The sequence below is a fragment of the Bos javanicus genome, chromosome 4 (assembly GCF_032452875.1).
Source record: "Bos javanicus breed banteng chromosome 4, ARS-OSU_banteng_1.0, whole genome shotgun sequence".
NCBI classification, from domain to species: Eukaryota; Metazoa; Chordata; class Mammalia; order Artiodactyla; family Bovidae; genus Bos; species Bos javanicus.
The window spans coordinates 43,277,823-43,291,093 of NC_083871.1; the positions used below are offsets into that span (position 1 = coordinate 43,277,823).

At 36.4% G+C, this 13,271-nt stretch overlaps 1 protein-coding gene across 14 annotated transcripts in view; it reads left to right on the forward strand.

Annotated features, from left to right (window-relative positions):
• The window catches only part of MAGI2 (membrane associated guanylate kinase, WW and PDZ domain containing 2), a 1,471,158-nt gene that overhangs the window by 930,925 nt on the left and 526,962 nt on the right, over positions 1-13,271 (forward strand). The gene's annotated exons all lie outside the window — the stretch shown is intronic.

A 13,271-nucleotide genomic window follows, 5' to 3' on the forward strand; every position in this document is an offset into this window, starting at 1 on the left:
GTATATATATGTGTGTGTGTGTATATATATATATATAATGTTTACAGTTATCTTCCAGGAGAGCATTATGATATCAAATGGGAAGGATATGATTCTTGTGTCTGAATTTATTAGTTTAAATTTTGGTGTATCTCGCGATTTATTCAACTTCCTCTATTTCTGGTTTTACTCATACAATTTTAGTGGCAATATGGTGAGTAGTTTGGGGCTTCCCTGATAGCTCAGTTGGTAAAGAATCCACCTCCACTGCAGGAGACCTGGGTTCAATTGCTGGGTTGGGAAGATCCCCTGGAGAAGGGAAAGGCTACCCACTCCAGTATTCTGGCCTGGAGAATTCCATGGACTGTGTCCCAAAGAGTTGGACATGACTGAGAGACTTTCACTTTCAGTGAGTGGTTTAAATCTTAGAAGGTGTTATAAGTCATGAATACGACTGTGTCACATTGTGAAATATTTTTTGTTAGTTAATATTAGATATTAATTAGATACAGTTATCCTTATAAACCTTACTATACTTTCAGCTCTGTGAATAGAGGTTGTGTCATGTGATTTAGTTAACAACGTCAATGAATACAGTCCACAGAATAACTGAAGTTACAAAATGTCCATGTATTTATCCTTCCACCTTTATCACACAATCTGGCAATTTGGAGAAAGCATCTTCACAATTGATATCATGAAGGCAATTACCTTGAACAAGGGAAAGATATTATCCCTTTAATTTATCATCTGTCATATCCTTATATAAAAAGTATTAGACAGATATAAAGTGTGTTTGTGCAAGGTAGGCATTTGCAATTTCCTTATGCTTGTTGCTAATGTAGTACAAAAATTTATTTATAGTATAGACTTTTCATAATCTTATTCATAATAACCAAAACTAAACTATGACCTTCTCTTTGCCTGTAATCTTGGAAAAAGTTTCTAAAGTTTTGTTTTACTTATTTATTTGTTAATAATGGCATATCATTATTTTAATGGGCATTGAAAGTCTAAGAGCTGTGTTAAAACCATTGAAAACAATGTTAATACATGTATCTTGAAAACATTATTCTTAAGATATTTCCTACAACTACTTTGATGTCTATACTTTTTACTTATCACTATGCTGCTTCTAGGAGAAGGAAATGGCAACCCACTCCAGTGTTCTTGCCTGGAGAATCCCAGGGACGGGGGAGCCTGGTGGGCTGCCATCTACGGGGTCGCACAGAGTCGGACACGACTGAAGGGACTTAGCAGCAGCAGCATACTGCTCCTATAGCAACATATTATTTGAATTTTCATGCCTAATTATTTTTTATCAAAGAAAAGTTTCATAAGCCTAATTTTACCTTCATTTTCCATAATACCTGTATAAATGTTCTTCATTAAATATAAGGAGACCAAACATTCAATATGTGTCAATCAAGGTATAAAACCTTAGAAAATGGTTTCATTTTGGTTAATGTATGAGGATAGCTTCCTCTATTAATATATTGGTTAAAAAATTATTCTCTGACCCCAGCAATAATTGATTTCTGGGTACAAATGCTAAAAATCAGTTTAGGTACATAGTGTAATTTATTTACTGTAAATGATCTGATAATTTTCAAGTACTTAGATACCATCTCTTTTGATTTTTGATTCTGAAATGTTTCTGTCAAAATATTTACTTTTCATCATGTAGTGGATTTAAATTAAGTTGATAAGACATAGTTTCCTTAGTTGAACTTTGATACGAAAAGCACAACAATTCAGCTAAGTGGAAGAAAATAATCACAAAAGAAGCAGGAGCTGGATGTCAAAGAGCAGTTATAGGATTTCTTACTGATTAAAACCTTATAGATAAAAATGTAAAATATATGGCCTTGATAAGGCCCAAATCATTGATTTCTGTTCCATTTATATTCTGTTTAGGGCAAATCAAATGAAACATTCTTGACATACAAATTCTCAGACTAGAAATTTATTTTAACTTGAGGGCATAGTGAATCTGGAAAGCTCCATCCCCTTTTATTCATACCTTAGACATGAGAAATATTTTGTTTTGCTTTTTATGACTAGGATGTTTTTAAGGCTCCAGGTAAAATGGACTGATTTGAACTCTTCTTAACTAACACTAGCCTTGTAACTGTCTTTGGACATCTGAGCCTGAAAATAACAGAGAACAACTATGCAGGCCAGCTTCAGGATATCTGAGTAGTCAACAGATGCCACAAACAGTTCCTCTGTGAACCTGGTATAGCAGTGGTCTTATACTACTTTTTCTTTCTTATTATGGGACTTGAAAGGTAGGAGAAAACAGCCCCAAACCAGAAAGTTGTTTCATCATCCTTTATTAGAAATCCTTTGCCAAGTCCCATTTTTGAAGGGTCTCTGTTTTTCTTTATGTTTATCCAAGAGAGTTTTTAAGATAAAAAGTTTCAACAGGGATTTTAAGATAAAACTTCTTTGCCCCCCTCGTATATACATTTACCATTTGAATCTCATCACCATTTGAACCTCACCAACTCTTCACCATTAGACCCTCATCACATTTTTTCCAGCACAGGGTCTTTGTTGTGCCTTTGTCTTCTCCCCATATACATTCATTGGATTCAGGACACTTCAAATAATATTGAGAAAATTGTTGCTTACATTTTAGTTAACACTGCCCTGTAGGAGCCTATAATAGTAATTAATATCAGACCTCAGTATAGAGCATAAATAATATAATTAATGAGATACATTTGGAAAAGGAGAAAGTTTACTGAGGTAACTTTATTCCATTATAAGTAAAATTGATAATAATGGTAATAAATAATATTAAATAATTAATTTCTTTTGGATCTTATCATGTGCTAGGAGCTCCTTAACCTCATTGTATGTATCAGTTCATTTAATTCTCTTATAGTCTTATTAGTTAAATGCTGTTTTACAGATGAAGACTGAGGTACGCTACAGTTAAATAACTTGCCCTGTAACTGGAATTCATATATAGGAAATCTGGATCCAGAACCAATACTCTTAGCTGCTGTACTATCCTGAATCTTATATTAATATTACCAAATAGAAGAACAAATACATTTCTTAACAATCTGTAAACACACGCCTATTACCAAGTCCAAGCTCGCTCTGCTTGCCGCAGGACAGGCCAATGAATCTGAGAGACTAGGTGTTGAGGCAAGAAAAACAACTTTATTCTGAAAGCCAGATGACTGAGAAGATAGCAGGCTAGCACCTCAAAATAACCATCTTACTTGGATCTGAACACCAGGCTCTTTTATAGACCAGAGAAGGGGGAGGTGAGGAAGCAAAGCAAAAAGGCCATTAATTGTTTCGTTGGTCTATATTTCTGTTTATGTGCCAGTGCCATACTGTCTTGATGGCTGTAGCTTTGTAGTACAATATGAAGTCAGGAAGGTTGATTCTTCCAGCTCCATTCTTCTTTCTCAAGGCTGCTTTGGATATTCAGAGTCTTTTGTGTCCATATGAGTTGTGAAATTTTTTGTTCTATTTCTGTGAAAAATGCCATTGGTGATTTGATAGGGATCGCATTTGATCTGTAGGTTGCATTTGGTGGTACAGTCATTTTCAGAATATTGATTCTTCAGGAACATGGAATATCTCTCCATCTGTTTATGTCCCCTTTGATTTCTTTCATTAATGTCTTATAATTTTCTGTGTACAGTACTTTTGTCTCCTTAGGTAAGTTTATTCCTAGATGTTTTATGCTTTTAGTTGCCATGGTGAATGGGATTGATTCTTTAATTGCTCTTTCTGATTTTTCATTGTTAGTATATAGAAATGCAAGTGATTTCTGTGTATTGATTTTGTATCCTGCAACTTTGCTAAATTCATTGATTAGCTCTTGTTACTTTTCTGATACTATCTTTAGGGTTTTCTATGTGCAGTATCATGTCATCCACAAACAGTGAGTGCTTTACTTCTTCTTTTCCAATCTGGATTTCTTTTATTTCTTTTGTGTTTTCTTATTAATTTTCTGTTTTGATGATCTGTTCATTGGTGTGAGTGTGAGTTAAAGTCTCCTACTATTATTGTGTTACTGCCAATTTCTCCTTTTATGTCTGTTAATGTTTGTCTTATGTATTGAGGTGCTCCTATGTTGGGTGCATAGATATTTACAGTTGTTATGGGAAATATTGCAAACATCTCCCAGAATGACAAGCCTCAGGCAGGGGATGTGTTAATTTCTTCCTTCCTGCCATTCACAGGTGGACGGGGTTGAACAAAGACACTTTAAACAGTCAGGCAGAGGAGCAGTATTCTCTGAGACAGATCATTCTGTATGATTATAATAACAAAAGCAATGCAAAGCAAGTCAAACAATTCCAACATGGAGTCAGAATTGGCTTCTTCTCTGCAACATGACCACTATTTTACTTGTACATCTTTAAAGAAGGAATTAAAAGTTTTTACCTACTTAGTGCTTCTTATTTTTTATTCATTTCTGTAAATCATGTAAAAGGCAACTCATTTCCTTCTCTGGATATAAAATATTTCTAGTTTTATATATATATAATATTCTTTATATATGTGTGTCTGACTCTTTGCAGGTCCCATGAACTGTAGCCTTCCAGGCTCCTCTAACTATGGGATTATCCCAGCAAGCATACTGGAGTGGTTTACCATTTCCTCCTCCAGGGGATCCAGAGGAGCCTGGCAGGCTACAGTCCACCGGGTGGCAAAGATTTAGACATGACTTAGTGACTAAACAACAGCAACAGCAACTAAGTACCAAACCTACTAGTCTTTAACCCCTTATATACTTCACCAAAGTGAACTGTTTTCACTGCGGAAATAAAGGTTTTAGAGTCCTCAGTTTACCCCTATTATTCATTGTCTTGATCTTTACTCCTTTGAAATGTAGTTTGTAGAATTATATTTCTTTTGCTTTCATACCATATGTATATAAAGTCAATGACCACTTTTAAATAGGTAATCAGTCAATTAAGTTTTACTAACATCAATGAATATTCACATACATGAATATTTATTTTATTCTAGTTTCCCTCTATTTATTCAAAATTACATTACAGAAATGTTTCTTTTTCTGATATATGTCACTTTGGTAATGGAAATCAGTGTAGTTCTACCCTTAGAAATGTAGTTTTATCCTTGTAAGTAATAAACATTACAAAAATAAAATAAATAATGACAAGTTTCCTTTAGTGAATGCATACTATGTACAAGCTATATGGGATATATGTTATCTCTAGTCCCATAATCACAGTATATTTGCTTAAGAAATGAGATGCTCAAATTTACCTTAAAGTACTTTATTAAGGTAATGATAGCAGAGTTGAACTCTGAACCCAGGGAAACCTGAACTCGTCCTTTTCCACCATATTTCCCTGTGTTGTTAACTACGCTGAGGACAAAGTGACTTCTGACTTCTGTAAGGTAAATCACAGTCCTGTAGTTCAGTGTACTCCATCTACATTGTATTCCATTATATTTGTCCTTCAGAAAGTTCATGGAAGTGACATTAGCTCTAATGCTTGCAAGGATGATACATCCTTATATCATCTAGGAGAATTTCTCTTTAAAATGCTATTTAAAATTCATATGCTCAGGAAACCTTCCCTTGCCATCAACCTCACCTTATGTTCAAACATCTTTATCTTGGTAGAGGTGATGTTCAGCCCTGTGGCTTCAAATACTTAGATTTATCTGCAGCTTTCATTTCTCCCTTGTGTTCCAGGGCCATATTTCTAACTACTGCCCATGGACTACACACACCTCCCTCCCCAAGTATTGCTTCAGCAACTTAAATGCAGCATTCCACTTTAAACTCCTCCTAAAAAACAAACAAGCAAGCCAACTCACAAAGCATCTTACCGGTTTTCTCTAAATCTGCCTCTCACCCAGATAGTTCAGAGTCTGTTACTTTTCTCCTGCCTGCTGGATATGCATTATTAGATTAAAAAAATAATAATAAGATCACTGGGCCTTTAGCTTTTATCTATGCCTTCCTTAGCCTTCCTTAGATCAGTGCCTTATCCCCTCGTTTGGGGAACACAGTCGCCTAACTTGGGCTTCCCAGGTGGCACTAGTGGTAAAGAACCCGCCTGCCAGTTCAGGAGATATAAGAGACATGAATTCAGTCTCTGGGTTGGGAAGATCCCCTGGAGAAGAAATGGCAACTCACTCCAGTCTTTTCGCCTGGAGAATTTCATAGACAGAGGAGCCTAGTCCATGGTGTCGCAAAGAGTCTGACACAACTGAAGGGACTTAGCATGCACTTAGCATGTCACCTAACTGACCTCCTTTCCTATAGTCTCCATTCCTGTCAATTTCCCTGTTACTCTTCAATCAATTAAAAGATTTTGAACCACCATTTGGTTACATATCCTTCTCAAAACTTGGATGAGCTTCTGTTTCTAGTACTTCAAACTCTTTGGACAACTGCCTAGGTCCTCCCACAGTTGACTGCAACACCTGTTATCTTTGGTTCCCCTGCTGTCTTCTCTCATCTGCATCTCATACTCAGAAAACACTTTCACCTATCTGACAAGCCTTTCCCACATTCCAACTTACTATTCTATTCACAATTCAATCAAATGTTTATATTCTCTGGTAATCATTTGTTGAGTCTCATAATGAAAACCTGAGACTGTCCATTTCTGAATTACTGAAGTCCAGCTTACACTTCTCATTCATTTAGGAGATACTGGTTAGCCTGGACCTTGTAGGTAACTTTTCATAATGTGCATGTCTGTCATTCCCTCATAAATTGTAAATGTTACCAGCACAAGGATTATGTCTACTTTTTTGTTTGCCTGTGTTAGTGATTAGTATATATCATTAGTTATTTCAAATTCTTGGTAAATATTTATTTTTCCAGTCAACCAAACCTCTTGAGAATGTCAAAGCTTCACTATATCAACGTGATTATATTTATTTTATGCTCATTTTCCACTGTTCAGTGTCTTCAACATGCAGTTTCTAAGTTTGAAAGATATGAGGATTCATGATCTTACATTTCTTCAAAAGTTGTTTGAACAAAAGAAAGTAGTATATTTTAAAAGATGCATTCTTAGAGATGAGAATTAGTCAATCTTTGTAACTGTGAAAATGACCCAGATAGATAGGTGCTTATAGATCAGTAGATAGAACTTTTCTTTTTCAGTGAAACTTTTCTGAAGAAAAACAAGTCCTGTAAACAGTAGGGTTTGGCTTGGGTTAGGCCTAATTGGGTTAGGCTTTCCTGGATTTCTTTTATTTCATGAATTATCTGCTCAACTTTTCCGGAGAGTAATTCACTATTATATTGTAGCTTCCCCTCACCAGTGATTAGTAAGCCTAGTGCAAAGAATTAGAAATGCACATATATTTTAAAGGCAGCTAAGTCTCTCTGTTAATACACACACATTTACAATGCCAGGAGGAACAGGACCCGTGAGAGCTACCTTCACCAACAAAGGGAATACAGTGTGTGTACACAGAGCTGCCTTCTCCAGGCCCCCAAGCCTGCAATTAGTGCAAATGAACTGCGTCTCCCAGAGAGCAAACAGAGTGTCCCTTATGTGATCACTGAGTGTCCTCAGCAATGATCTCAGTTCACCATTAGGGACCCGCATCCAGGTCCTGTGCTGCTTGGCACGCTGACTGTGCATGCACCATCAGTCCTGGTTCTGTGAATGAGGTCCTGTCACTGTCAAAAGAATTATGTCCTCCGTGGTGAATCTCGCTGTTTTCCTGTGAATAATGGTGCACTCTGAAACCACCCCAACGCCTATCCCCTGCTTATTTTTGTGTGGGTTCACAGAGACTGTGATGTGTGTATCCACTCAGATCTTTATCTCTCTCTTTTTTTTTTTTTTGCAGGGGAGGTTTAATTGTATTATTTTGTTCCCAAGATAGTACTGGTTTATCTCCCCACTGGAGGGGCAGATTTCTGGAGCTGTTTTAAATAGTTAATTTTCAAAAATTAGATATTCCATTTATTAATAAATCTTTTCTTAAATGATTATTTGAACGTGAAAGCTGCCCTAATTGTAAAATGCTCCGAGTATCTACATATGATTATAAAGTAACAAGATAATCTCTTTAGAGTCTGTAGCTATGAACTTTAATAGTAACTGTAACTATACCACTGTAAACAAACATGAAATCATGATTAATTTCAGGGATGTCATTTTAAATCAAGGCAGACTCACTTTGTGATTAAATTGAAAGGGAAGTACTATTTGAACATCTTCATGCCCAAAGACTGATTAAGCAATTTTGGAATCTTTGCACTCAACCTTTTGTAGAGTTTTTTTCTGCTTCTCTGAGTGTTTATGTGATGTATATGAGAGAGAGATTTGATACATTAAGGAGGAATGCACAGCAGGAACAACCATGGTCACACTGGGGTTTATAAAGCAGACACAGAAAGCCTGCAGCCTAGTTGAAACGTTTGTGTCTTCAGGTTCTCCAAGCATTGTTAGAGTCTAACTGTGGTATTGGAGAAGACTCTTGAGAGTCCCTTGGACTGCAAGGAGATCCAACCAGTCCATTCTGAAGGAGATCAGCCCTGGGATTTCTTTGGAAGGAATGATGCTAAAGCTGAAACTCCAGTACTTTGGCCACCTCATGCGAAGAGTTGACTCATTGGAAAAGACTCTGATGCTGGGAGGGATTGGGGGCAGAAGGAGAAGGGGACAACAGAGGATGAGATGGCTGGATGGCATCACTGACTCGATGGACGTGAGTCTGAGTGAACTCCAGGAGTTGGTGATGGACAGGGAGGCCTGGCGTGCTGCGATTCATGGGGTCGCAAAGAGTCGGACATGACTGAGCAACTGATCTGATCTGAAGCTTATTTCTAGTCATGGTCATCCATTCTCTCTAGGTTTGATATTCACCCTGCCGTCTATGAGGTCCCACAGAGTTGGACACGACTGAAGTGACTTAGCAGCAGCAGCAGCTGTAGTCTATTTTCTTATCTCATATTTCTCCTCGTGGATATGATTATCAATTCAGTGTGAAATCTTAGCTACTTTTTGTCAGACAGAAGTTGCTCTAGTTATTTCTGACTGAAGGCTGGTCTTTAAAGAGGTAAGGTCTCTGGATAAGGTCTTTCTGAGCACTCGGGGATAAAGGGACAGCACCTTTATCTTTTATTTTCTAGTTGACTTCTTGTTCTCATGAAAAAATACCTTGACTCCAATTTGGCCCCAAAGAATGACACCTGAATTATCAAGATCAAGGTCGAATAAAGTCTTCTGCCTTTTCTTTCAGCCCCTTTAATGTTCCTTAAACTTCAGAAGGTGATGTTTCATGTAGTACTAATTTGCTGATTTTTGTCAGAATTTTGAAAGATCTGAAAATTATTGTACATACATGTACATATCTTGTTTTGGTCTTTGAATATTTTCAATACTTGTGTCAACTTCTCTCAGCCCAAAGTTGGTTGAAGATTTGAGGTGCTTGTTTCTATATGATAAATATCTTCAGAATTCATTGCATTATGAAAATCATATAGCACATATAGTTTCAAAGATGTAAAGATTCGTTTTATTGCCATTATTCCAGTCTGCTTTTATTAAAATGCTAAAAATTTAAAAAAAGAATATATACTAATTAAGGCAGCACTTCTTCCTTGTCAATGAAAAGTAATTCCCTTTACTAATCTTTTCAGTAATTCTTCCCAATTTAGCTTTTTATATACCCAAATTTTTCCTGTCATCTTCCACTCATACACCTTGCATTTTTCTATTTTCGTAATTCTTCATATTGTTCTTTTAGTATTCCAAAGAATGTGTAACTAATTTTGGATTATAGATATAAATGAAAAATAATTTTGAGATATTGAATATGCTTTCTTATTAATTCATATTTCCCTGACCGGCCTCCTAAGTAGATGAGATCCAATTTGGTTACATTACAGGTACAAAGTAATCCCTTTACAGGATTTGGCATTCCTGCTCCCTCAGTTGATATATCATCTCAAAAATCAGCAGCATAGTTACTTATACCCTAACTTTCCCTAATTCTATTTTATTCTAGGCTTGTCTTTCTTTCATATTCTCAAATATTAGAATTAAATATTAGTTAAAATATCAGGAAAAAAATACACTTTTAACATTGCCACAGTGTTTAAGGGCCACCCTTCCTCATTCTCATACCATACATAAAAAGAAATTATAGTGCTTTGTTTTTAGAACTTAGAGACACTTTAGGAGAACTAAGGAGTCAGAAAAATACCAACTACAAGTCAGTAATCAGTGTGCATAGAAACACCTCAGAAAGAGCAGAAAATATAACCACCTTTGCTTACGGGATTGCTGGAGCACTGGGGGTAGAAACAGGAGAGAAACAGCTTTGCACTGTTTTTCTTCTCTGTACTTTTGGATTTGGTCCCAGTGCATGTTTTACTACATCAAAAAAGTAATTATTATTTTTTTTCTAAATGATGAGTTAATATTCACTAACCATTCAATGTGCAAATATTTTGGCACCCATATTATAATTCCTCTTCTCATTTGAGAAGGTTAGGAAAAGCAAGGAAAATTGATAAGAGTGGTGTTTGAGCAATGAGCTAGGACATTGACTTATTTCAGTCAACTGGCTGCATAGAATGCAGGTGGCCACTGCGTGACAGCTTCCTTTCTGAAGGCAGAATGTCCTCCATTTTCACAATAGAAAATAATCTATAGGATGGCCATATGAAAAATCAATTACAATGATATTTTTCTCCTGTCCAAGAGTCAACCCTAAAATATTCATTTATTTACAAGAGCCTATATTTCAAATTCCAAAAACTTCAGCTTCTAGCAGTAAAGCAAGCATGTTATGACAGCCTCCACTCCATCCTACCCCTATGACAATACAATAAGTCTTTATATCAACCTAACAAACATACTTTTTGATGAGACTGCCAAGTTTGCAGGAAACTAAGGAAAATCTTCCGAAGAAGGCAATGGCACCCCACTCCAGTACTCTTGCCTAGAAAATCCCATGGATGGAGGAGCCTGGTGGGCTGTAGTCCATGGGGTGGCTACAGTTGGGCATGACTGAGCGACTTCACTCTCACTTTTCACTTTCATGCATTGGAGAAGGAAATGGCAACCCACTCCAGTGTTCTTGCCTGGAGAATCCCAGGGACAGAGGAGCCTAGTGGGCTGCCCTCTCTGGGGTCGCACAGAGTCGGACACGACTGAGGTGACTTAGCAGCAGCAGCAGCAAGGAAAATCTTCAAGCCCCACCACTTTCACCACTATGGTCACTACCATAGAGTTACCAAAGTGAACAAGAGTCTGGAGCTGTCTATTAGATTTGAAAACCAAGCTTACCCTGAGTCTACATTAGGAGAAAGCCTTGGACTAATAAAAAATAGAAGAGCTGTGTCTCTGATTATGATTTTAATCAGTACCCTCAAAGGTACGAAAGCCAAGTTCATAGCTCAGTAGCAGTCCCTGGCACCTAGCAAAATCAAATGTAGAACTCTGCAGGAAAACATACAGAACTTGGAAAAAATGTGTGATTTCTGAAGATTATTTTCCCTCCTTTAAATGAGTTAACACCACAGAAAGTTTCGACTGAGGAAGAAAAGCTCAATTTGTGCACACACCTTTTAAAGAAGATACATTAGCTTTATGTGCATCTTTCTTTGTTAAGAAATTGCATTGTTTTTTGAAACACCTGTCTTAAAAATCATATGAAATTGACCATACTTCTTGTTTCTATGGGGAGAAACCATTTAAGTTGCTTGACTGATTGAACTCTACAGTTTATCTAGTGTTCTATGTAGTACACTGCTAAGTCGATTCAGTCGTGTCCGACTCCGTGCGACCCCATAGACGGCAGCCCACCAGGCCCCGCCGTCCCTGGGAATCTCCAGGCAAGAACACTGGAGTGGGTTGCCATTTACTCCTCCAACGCATGAAAGTGAAAAGTGAAAATGAAGTCGCTCAGTCATGTCTGACTCTTAGCGACGCCATGGACTGCAGCCTACCAGGCTCCTCCGTCCATGGGATTTTCCAGGCAAGAGTACTGGAGTGGGGTTGCCATTGCCTTCTCCACTATGTAGTATAACTCACATATAAAAATATATAACATTTACTGAGCACCTACTATGTTCCAGTAGTTTACTGTTCTACACAATATATATACATATCTTATCTAATCCTTATGTAATGTAATGTTACTCCACTTAAGGAAATTGAGGCAGGCACAGAGTGAGTTAAATGACTTGCCCAACAGCACACCGAGAAGTACAGATTCAAACACAATCTGAAGGACAGATTCAAAACCCAATTGCTAAGACACCAGACTTAGCAATTATATTCTACTGCTCCTTGTGGAGTGTTTATTGCTATCTGAGAACAGTTAAACAAAAAGAAAAAAATAATCTCAAATTATTCCTATTCTCTTTCCTTGTAAGCTACAAACATGTTCCTCAACCATTTTTTCCCATTAAATGTCCTCTAACTATGCTTATTTCCCAAAAATAACATAAAGACAGAAGAAAGAAGTTACTAGATTTATTAAAATTTGTCACAGAGCCATTAAAAATATAAATCATAGAGCTCTCTCACAGGATATAGCAAGTTTTGAAAATTCACATTTTATGACTATTCAAAGAAATAAAATCAACAATTTCCTATCTGGCTTTGAAATATTATGTTCCCTTATTTCAAAGGAAGGCAATTACAGAAAGCTTAACATTAACTATATGCACAGACCATGTCAAATGAAAATATGGATAAGGTATAAAATAGGCAATCTTCTTGAAATGTTTTATCTTGGTTTCTGATTATCCTTTAATAAAACTCAGTAGGGACATTCAAAGCCATGGTATTCTGATTTATTGTTAGCCTTGCATCCTAAAGGCAATGTGTTAGATACTGCTAGAGCAATAAACATGTAAGTAAATGGAATGACTACTATACATAAGTAATATCAAAACCTTTGACTGGACCAGAACTGTAGAATTTATGTGAACTGTACTGAGTGCAAAAATGCATTCATTTAACTCTCTTCCCATTAAATGTTTTTTAGTCCCTATACTGTGTACAGATCTTTGAGCTCTTCTGAATATCTTATGGGAAGAAGGAAATTATTTGCTGAATCCAAAGAAATTATATTTAATTCTTCACAGAAATAAAATTATACACAAATCTTATTTTTTATAGGTCATTGCTTTTAAGACTGTATATTATCAACACCTATGCTATCTCAAAGTTTCCACAGAATTTCTAGGAAATACAACAGTCCTAGTCAAAGGGAAATTTTTTAAAATTATTGTCATTCTCTAAAAATAGATATTCATTCTTTATTGAAATGATTTTTGTTTCTATTGT